Below are 10,670 nucleotides of genomic sequence, written 5' to 3'. Positions count from 1 at the left end.
AACCACAAGAGGAAGTTTGGAAAGAACCCAAACACTTGGAGACTAAACAGCATCCTTCTAAAGAATGATTGGGTCAACCAGGAAATTAAAGAAGAATTGAAAAAATTCATGGAAACAAATGATAATGAAAACACAATGGTTCAAAATCTGTGGGACACAACAAAGGTGGTCCTGAGAGGAAAATATATAGTGGTGCAAGCCTTTCTCAAGAAACGAGAAAGGTCACAGGTACACAACCTAACCCTACACCTAAAGGAGCTGGAGAAAGAACAAGAAAGAAACCCTAAACCTAGCAGGAGAAGAGAAATCATAAAGATCAGAGCAGAAATCAATGAAATAGAAACAACAAAAAAAAAACGATAGAACAAATCAATAAAACTAGGAGCTGGTTCTTTGAAAGAATTAATAAGATTGATAAATCCCTGGCCAGACTTATCAAAAAGAAAAGAGAAAGGACCCAAATAAATAAAATCATGAATGAAAGAGGAGAGATCACAACTAACACCAAAGAAATACAAACAATTATAAGAACATACTATGAGCAACTCTACGCCAACAAATTTGACAGTCTGGAAGAAATGGATGCATTCCTAGAAACATACAAACTACCAAAACTGAACCAGGAAGAAATAGAAAGCCTGAACAGATCCATAACCAGTAAGGAGATTGAAACAGTCATTCAAAATCCCCAAACAAACAAAAGCCCAGGGCCAGACGGCTTCCTGGGGGAATTCTACCAAACATTTAAAGAAGAACTAATTCCTATTCTCCTGAAACTGTTCCAAAAAGTAGAAATGAAAGATAAACTTCCAAACTCATTTTATGAGGCCAGCATCACCTTGATCCCAAAACCAGACAAGGATCCCATCAAAAAAGAGAGCTATAGACCAATATCCTTGATGAACACGGATGTGAAAATTCTCACCAAAATACTAGCCAATAGGATTCAACAGTACATTAAAAGGATTATTCATCACGACCAAGTGGGATTTATTCCAGGGCTGCAAGGTTGGTTCAACATCTGCAAATCAATCAATGTGATACAACACATCAATAAAAGAAAGAACAAGAACCATATGATACTCTCAATAGATGCTGAAAAAGCATTTGACAAAGTACAGCATCCCTTCCTGATCAAAACTCTTCAAAGTGTAGGGATAGAGGGCACATACCTCCATATCATCAAAGCCATCTATAAAAAACCCACCGCAAATATCATTCTCAATGGAGAAAACTGAAAGCTTTTCCGCTAAGGTCAGGAACACGGCAGGGATGTCCATTATCACGACTGCTATTCAACACACTACTAGAAGTCTTAGCCTCAGCAATCAGACAACATAAGGAAATCAAAGGCATCCAAATCGGCAAAGAAGAAGTCAAACTATCACTCTTTCCAGATGATATGATACTATATGTGGAAAACCCAAAAGACTCCACTCCAAAACTGCTAGAACTTGTACAGGAATTCAGTAAAGTGTCAGGATATAAAATCAATGCACAGAAATCAGTTGCATTTCTCTACACCAACAACAAGACAGAAGAAAGAGAAATTAAAGAGTCAATTCCATTTACAATTGCACCCCAAACCATAAGATACCTAGGAATAAACCTAACCAAAGAGGCACAGAATCTATACTCAGAATACTATAAAGTACTCATGAAAGAAATTGAGGAAGACACAATTGGATTGGAAGAATAAATATTGTGAAAATGTCTATGCTACCTAAAGCAATCTACACATTTAATGCAATTCCTATCAAAGTACCATCCATCTTTTTCAAAGAAATGGAACAAATAATTCTAAAACTTATGTGGAACCAGAAAAGACCTCGAATACCCAAAGGGATATTGAAAAAGAAAGCCAAAGTCGGTGGCATCACAATTCCAGACTTCAAGCTCTATTATAAAGCTGTCATCATCAAGACAGCATGGTACTGGCACAAAATCAGACACATAGATCAATGGAACAGAATAGAGAGCCCAGAAATAGACCCTCAACTCTATGGTCAACTCATCTTCAACAAAGCAGGAAAGAATGTGCAATGGAAAAAAGACAGCCTCTTCAATAAATGGTGTTGGGATAATTGGACAGCCACATGCAGAAAAATGAAATTGGACCATTTCCTTACACCACACACGAAAATAGATTCAAAATGGATGAAGGTCCTCAATGTGAGAAAAGAATCCATCAAAATCCTTGAGGAGAACACAGGCAGCAACCTCTTCGACCTCAGTCGCAGCAACGTCTTCCTAGGAACATCGCCAAAGGCAAGGGAAGCAAGGGCAAAAATGAACTATTGGGATTTCATCAAGATCAAAAGCTTTTGCACAGCAAAGGAAACAGTTAACAAAACCAAAAGACAACTGACATAATGGGAGAAGATATTTGCAAATGACATATCAGATAAAGGACTAGTGTCCAAAATCTATAAAGAACTTAGCAAACTCAACACCCAAAGAACAAATAATCCAATCAAGAAATGGGCAGAGGACATGAACAGACATTTCTGCAAAGAAAACATCCAGATGGCCAATAGACACATGAGAAAGTGCTCCATATCACTCGGCATCAGAGAAATACACATCAAAACCACAGTGAGATATCACCTCACACCACTCAGAATGGCTAAAATGAACAAGTCAGGAAATGACAGATGCTGGCGAGGATGTGGAGAAATGGGAACCCTCCTACACTGTTGGTGGGAATGCAAGATGGTGTAACCACTCTGGAAAACAACATGGAGGTTCCTCAAAATGTTGAAAATAGAAGTAATCTATGACCCAGCAATTGCACTACTGGGTATTTACCCTAAAGATACAAATGTAGTGATCCGAAGGGGCATGTGCACCCAAATGTTTATAGTAGCAATGTCTACAATAGCCAAACTATGGAAAGAACTTAGATGTCCATCAACAGATGAGTGGATAAAGAAGAAGTGGTATATATACACAATGGAATACTATGCAGTCATGAAAAGAAATGAAATCTTGCCATTTGCGACGACGTGAATGGAACTAGAGCGTATCATGCTTAGCGAAATAAGCCAAGTGGAGAAAGACAACTATCATATAATCTCCCTGATATGAGGAAGTGGTGATGCAACATGGGGGCCTAAGCGGGTAGGAGAAGAATAAATGAAACAAGATGCGATTGGAAGGGAGACCAACCATAAGTGACTCTTAATCTCACAAAATGAACTGAGGGTTGCTGTGGGGAGGGGGGTTGGGAGAAGGGGGGTGGGTTTATGGACATTGGGGAGGGTATGTGCTTTGTTGAGTGCTGTGAAGTGTGTAAACCTGACGATTCACAGACCTGTACCACTGGGGATAAAAAATATATGTTTATAAAAAATAAAAAAATTTAAAAAAAAAAGAGTCACATGCTTAACTGACTGAGCCACCCAGGTGCCCCCAGTCCAGAATTCTATACTTCACACAAACATTTTTTAGGAAGGAATGTGAAACCAAGACATTCTCAGATGAAAGAAAACTTAGAGAATTTGGTACCAGCAGAACTATGCTAGATTGTAAAGTCTCTAAACAGAAATGATGTGATCAAAGAAGGCCATTAGAAAATCAGGAAGTGAGAAAACAGTAAGTTAAAATATGGGTAAATAAAATAGACTTTTCTTCTGCTCTTAAATTTTCTAAATTATGTATGATGATTGAAACAAAACTTGACATTCATGTGGTTCTTTTACATTCATTCTTCTAAATGAATTTAGAATAATTACATAGGAAAATAACATTCTAAATGGAGAGTGATAAAGGGACATAATGAAAGATTAGATATCTATACTTTAGACAAGCAGTAATGATTATACCTGTAGATTGTTATTTTATATATTATAAATATATGAAATAATACACATATAAAACTAATGTAATATCTAGATAATGTCTCTGGATAATTACATAGCTTCATTGATAATGTGATAGCTAAAGTAACCCCTAAAGTTATACAAAGAGATATTTAAAAAATTATTGGTAATTTAAAATGGATTCTAAAAAATGTCCAGGTAGTCCTCAGGAAAGTAGAAAAAGAAAATGGAGAAAAAAAAAACACACACAAAACAAACAGAAAAGAAAAAACTTAAGTGACAGATTTAAGCCTTAGCAATAATTACATTAAATGTAATTGGTCCAGTATGTCAATTAAAAGATTGGCAGATTGGATTAAAAAACATGACCCAACTAAATTCTGTGTATAAGAAATTCACTTCAGGGGCGCCTGAGTGGCTCAGTAGGTTGATGCCTCTGCCTTTTGCTCAGGTCATGATCTCAGAGTCCTGGGATTGAGCCCCACATCAGGCTCTCTGCTTCTGAAACCCTCTCTCTCTGCTTGCGTCTCTGTCTACTTGTGATCTCTGTCAAATGGATAAATAAAATCTTAGAAAAAAAAAAAAAGTTCATTTCAATCATAACCACATAGGCAGATTGAATGTAAAAAGATAGAAAAATACATCATGCAGACATCAATCAAAGGAAAGCTCAAGTGGCTGGCTGTGTTAATATCAAGTAAAGTTTATTCTGTTTATTTATTTTTTAAAAGATTTTATTTATTTGACAGAGAGACACAGCAAGAGAGGGTACACAAGCAGGGAGAGTGGGAAAGATTGAAGCAGGCTTCCCTCTGATCAGGGAGCCCGATGCGGAGCTCAGTCCCAGGGCCCTGGGATCATGACTTGAGCCGAAGGCAGATGCTTAATGACTGAACCACCCAGGCACCCCTGTTGATTTTAGAACAAAGAAAATTACTGGAGACAGAGAAGAATATTATATAATGATAAAATAACCAATTCACCAAGCAGCAGCAAAAACTCAAGGTATCATTAAGGATACATCTTTTTCTGTCAACCACCACATCTAATTCATCCTGTTTATTATGTCTCCAAGATATATGTTAAATTTATTAATTTCTCTTCATTTTTGCTATCATCACTTAAGTCCAAAATGCTGACCTGACTACCCAAATTTCTGTATGATCCTCTTTATTTGCCTCCCTGTTTACACTCTTCTCTTAAAAGAGCCAGAATAAGCTTTTAAAATTGCAAATCGAATTGTCCTTTTTCTGTTTAAATGGCTTTTAATAAAATTTCAATAGAATAAAATCTTTCAATAGCATAAAATCCCTACTCCTTTTCAGGTCCAAATTGTCATTATGAAATTGAGCCTTTCCCTGACTTTCTAGACTCTTGTTTCCTACCTCTCTCCTATCTTACTACTTTCTGTCCACACTGGTATTTTTTAGGCCAATTAAATGATTAATAGAATGGGATAAAACATAGAAGTATTTTGAGTATTTTGAGGTAGGTGAACAAGTAAAGTAAGAGTGCAGAGGAAGAGAACGTGAAGATTAGGAGAGTATGGCCAGGAGAAGAGATGTTTACAATTAATATTTTTATCATGGGGCAGTTCAAGGTGAAAACAAGTTTCAACATGTTATATATATGTGGGTGGTGGTTCATGAGGAGTGCTATTGGGCAGTTATTGAAGTTAAGGCAGTTAATGAAATCAGAGGTTAGATTGTGGGATGGGTTAACTACCTGGACATTGTTTTCTCCTAGTATAATGACAGGAAATGGAGCAAAGAAAAAAAAGTGATGGGTATTCATGAAAATGAAGTTAATGGTTGATATCTCTACACCAAAGGCTTTTCTGCTTCCAGAATTGAGAGATATCGTTAAAATTAATGAATGCTCTCTAAAGAAAGGGCAGCAGAAATATTAATCAAATCTGAGTTTCCAACTCAGATTTGGTGTATGCCATGTTCTGCCATTAGCATTATCCTTCAGTTACCTTTTATTTAGTGCTTATTGATTGCATCCTGAGGTATGTGCTCTGGGGCCTAATAAAATAGTTCCTGATTCTAAGTATTTAAAAATATTGAGATAAAATTCACATATCATAAAATTCACCCTTTTATTATATTCATAAGTTTGTACAACCATCAGCACCATCTAATTCCAGAACACTTAATCATCCCCAAAGAAATTGTGTACCTACTGGAAATCACTTCCCACTTGTCTTTGTTAGGAGTGATTTAACAAAATATGGGCTGGGTGGCTTTTGAATAACGGACATTTGTTTCTCACAATTTTGGCATCTGGTTAGCCAGAGGGAGCTGGCATCTGGAATTTCTAGATCAGGGTGTCAGTAAGGCTGGGTGAGGACCCTCCTTAGTTCTCAGACATCTCCAACTTCTTGTGGTATCCTTACATTACACATAGTTTTGTGGGGTCACTTTTATGAGAGCACAATCCCATTCATGAAGGCTTTGCCCTATGACCTAGTTATCTCCTAAAGGCCCCACTTTCCACTTCTTAATACTATTACCTTGGGATTTTGGATTTAGATATAAGTTTTGGGAAGATGCAAACATTCACACCTTAGCACCACTCCTACTTTCTGTTTTGGTGGATTTGACTATCCTAGATATTTCACATAAATAAAATAAAAAATAGGTGACCTCTTGAGCATCTTTTTCTTAGCCTAATGTTTTCAAGATTCAACCATGTATCTGAATCAGTACTTCATTCTTTTTTTATGGAGAAATAACATTTCTTTATGTTAGGGTCCGTGATCAAAGGAAGGAGACTGACACAAAGTGAAAATCAAACGAAGCTTTATTTCGCGCCAAGCATCGAAAATCAAACCGACCGGTCGGGGCCATCTCTTATGAAGAGACGATGACGACGAGGATACCACTCCCGACAACAAAGAGGTGTTGACCACGAGAATAATAACGCTGCTCCAGTGAGGCCGCTCCCGACAACGAAGAGGCAACGACTACGAGGATGACAACCCCGATGACACAGACTCTTCTCCCCATGATGTCACTCTGACAAGGCCACTCCCTGGACAACACCTCTCCGGTAGAGGCCACTGGACTACGAGGCTGCACCCTAGAGGAGTCACTCTGGAGGAGGCCTCTCTGGATGAGGCCACTCTGGACGAGGCCGCTGGACAATGAGGCCGCTCCCCCAAATGACACTGCTCCAGTGAGGCTGCTGGCGGTGGGGCCGTGGCTAGGGGCGGCGAGGCCTCTTGTGGCCAGGCCGCAGCTCGGGATGGTGAGGCTGCACAGCGGTGCTGCTCCAGATGACTATTACTCCGGGGACTACCCTAATGGCCATTCTAAGGGCTACTCCAACTGCTATTCTAACTCCTCCTACTAATTCCCCCCACTCCCAGCCTCACAGACTAACCTTTATAGAGGTGGTTGAGCCCGGCCCACACACAGGTGGCCAATGAGATTTCAACTCACCACAGTAAATATATGCGCACCCCACTGATTGGATGTCTCTATCTGGCCTGGCCCAACCCTATATCCGGGGTTTGCAGGTAAGTTCCTCTGGGAGGGATGGGGTCAATCTAAGTTTACAACCAAACGGCTGCCTCTGGCTACCCAGGCCCCTACACTTTGTATGGACTAAGAAGGTAGGATTTACATCTGCTATTTTGCTATTTGTTTTCTACATGTCTTACGCCTTTATTTATTCCCTTATTTCTGCATTACTTTCTTTTGGTTAAATAGATGTTTTCTAGTGTAACATTTTAATTCTCTTGTCATTTATATTACTGTTTTTTGAGTTAGTTTCTTCCATATTGCCCTGAGAATTACAATTAACATATTCACTTATAATTATCTAGTTTGGATCAGTGTCAACTTAATTACAATAACATGTCACAACTTTGTTCCCATATAATTCTCATTGCTTCCCTTCATTTGTACTGTTATCATTATCCAGATTACATCTTCATACACTGTGTGCCCCTTAAAGATTTGTAATTATTGCCTTAGGCAGTTATCTTTAAAATCATATATTAGGAAAAAAGCTAAAAACAACCCCAAAGTATACTGTCTTTAATATTTATCTATGCAGTTACCTTTTCCAGTGCTCTTTCTTTCTTCATGTGGATTTGAGTACTTTCTAATGGCTTTTCATTTCTGCCTGGAAGATTTTCATTAGTATTTCTTATAGGACAGGTTTGCAAGTAATGAATTCTTTTAACTTTTCTTCACCTGGAAATGCTATAATATCTCCTTTAGTTTTGAAGCATAGTTTTGCTGGGTATAGAATTCTTGGTTGCTATTCTTTCTTTAAGCACTTTAAATGTCATTCCCACTGCCTTCTGGTCTATATGGTTTCTGATGAGAAATTGCCTTTTAATCTTCCTGGAATTGTTTGTATGTGTTGGGTCACCTCTTTTTTTTTTTTTTTTTTTTCCTGTTTTCAAGATTTTCTCTTTATTTATCTTTGTCTCCCAACAGTTTGGTTGTGATATGTGTAGGTATGACTCTCTGAGTTTATCTTGCTTGGATTTCACTGAGTTTCTTATAAATGTAGCTTTGCTTTTTTCATCATACTTAGAAGATTTTTTCATCATTATTTTTTCAAATAATCTTTCCCCTTTCTGCTGTCTCTGTCCTTCTTAGCTTCCTAGTATATGTATGTTGATACACATGATATTGTCAGCTATGTCTTTTAAGTTCTGTTCATTTTTCCTCATTCATTTTTTTCTGTTCCTCATATTGAATAATTTTAACCAGCTATCTTCAAGTTTGTTGATTCTTTCTTCCTCCCTGGTCAGATATGCTGCTGAGTCCCATTAGTATCCATTTCAGTTATTGTATTCTTAACTCCAGAATTTTTGTGTGGTTTATTTAAAATAATTTCTATCTTTTTACTTTTTATCATTTGATGACATATCATTCTTACTTTGTTTTTTAGGCATAGTTTTCTTTATTTTTTGAACAAAATTTGAATAACTTCTTCAAAGTCTTTGTCTAGTAAGTCCAGTGTCTGATCTTCCTCAGGGCAGGTTTTTTGTTGAATGCTTCCTTTTACTGTGGGTAGGCCCAGTTTTCTTGTTTCTTTTCACATCTAATAATTTTATTTTTTGAAAACTGGACAATGTTTTAAGAGATTTTTCTTTTAAAGTAATCTTTATAATGAATGTGGGGCTTGAACTCACATCCTAGAGATCAAGAATTGTATGCCCTACTGATGGAGCCAGCCAGGCACCCTGAAAACTGGACATCTTAAATAATATAATGTGGCAGCACTAAAAATCAGAGTCTCCTCCCTCCCCATGATTGTTGTTTGATTTCCCTAGTGTTTTTTTCTGAACTAATTCTGTGAAGTCTTTCTTTTTTTTTTTTTTTCATGTATGTTCACTAAAGTCTATGTTTGGTTATCTTAGTAGTCAGCTAATGTTTGGACAGAAATTTTCTTAAACACATAGATTCAATGTTTTTCTGCCTTTCTAAAGTGTGCTCTTTGTGTGTTGGGGCAAAACTTCAACACGTAGTTACACAGTTAGTAACTTTACCTTCTTAATTTTGTAGAATTTCAGAGTCAGCTTGGAGTGAGAACCTAGGGCCTTCTCAGATCTTTCCTGAGCATGTGTACAGCGCTGGACATCAACATAGTCCTATGCATCATGTGGGCTTCCAAATTCCTAGAAATATGTTGGGAGATTTTCAATGCCCAGCGTCCTGTGGGCATATTATTCCCTAGCCTTTCATTTTATTTATTCAAACCGTTATCCTCTCTTTCATATAGCCACCATGAAGTTAATTAATTGTCCTTAATTGTTTTTGACAAGTGCTCCTGGGGAAATAGTTCTTGCACTGAGTGAGCTCAAAGTCAGGCAAAAAAACACAAACTAGAGTCTGGGTTTTTCCATGGAACTATGGGTCAAATAAGTGGGTCAAATAATAGGTCAAATAAGACAGGGCAAACAATGATAGTGCTCTGGAAATGAGGCTTTAAAAAAGGAGATGCATTCTCATTTTCCCTCTCTGGTGGCTCTCAGGCTATTGGTTTATAGTGTAAATGTAGGTTGTTGGTTTCACTATGATTACAGGCTTTGGTTTTTAAAGCTGTCTCAGAGTTATAGAGTGGAGGATTAGAACAGGACATGAGAAAATGCTGCAAAGCATGGTCTTTTTTTTTTTTTTTAATCTAAAATTCAGTGCTTTTTCTTGAATAAATATTTCCTAGATTGCTGTAAACCCATGTTAATTTCCAGAGTTCTAAAAAAGTTAATTCTATTTTTGCTCTTTTTTATCATTGCTTTTACAGGGAAGAGAATTTTATAGGGCCCCAACTCTGCTATTTTTGCTGACATCATCCTTCCAAAGATCCTATCATGTAGACTATATAACATGCTCCAGTTGGTGTTCATTTGAAGACCTATGTATAATATATTACATTCCCTAAGATAAGATTTTTTCAGCTGATTTCTTTAAGTTAAGCAGTCAGAAAAATGCAGTTATTGGAAATGTGTGCTATGTCCATAATGACCAATAAGATGTAGGATACTATTGAGAAAAAAATTGAACATTTAAAAAAATATTTTATTTATTTACTTGACACAGAGAAAGATCATAAGTAGTCAGAGAGGCAGGCAGAGAGACAAGGAAACAGGCTCCCCACTGAGCAGAGAGCCTGATGTGGGTCTAGATTCCAGAACCCTGAGACCATGACCTGAGCTGAAGTCAGAGGCCTAACCCTCTGAACCACCAAGGCGCCCCCCAAATTGAACATTTTTATTCAGTTTTCAAAGATGAAGTGAGTGAATGAATGTATGGACTAGGTCATGAGTTCTGGTTTTAGTATATTAAGAAAGAAATCATAGTGGTAGTAGAGATATGCATATAA

Source organism: Mustela nigripes, chromosome 1, assembly GCF_022355385.1.
Source record: "Mustela nigripes isolate SB6536 chromosome 1, MUSNIG.SB6536, whole genome shotgun sequence".
Lineage (NCBI taxonomy): Eukaryota > Metazoa > Chordata > Mammalia > Carnivora > Mustelidae > Mustela > Mustela nigripes.
This window is presented reverse-complemented; position numbering follows the sequence as displayed.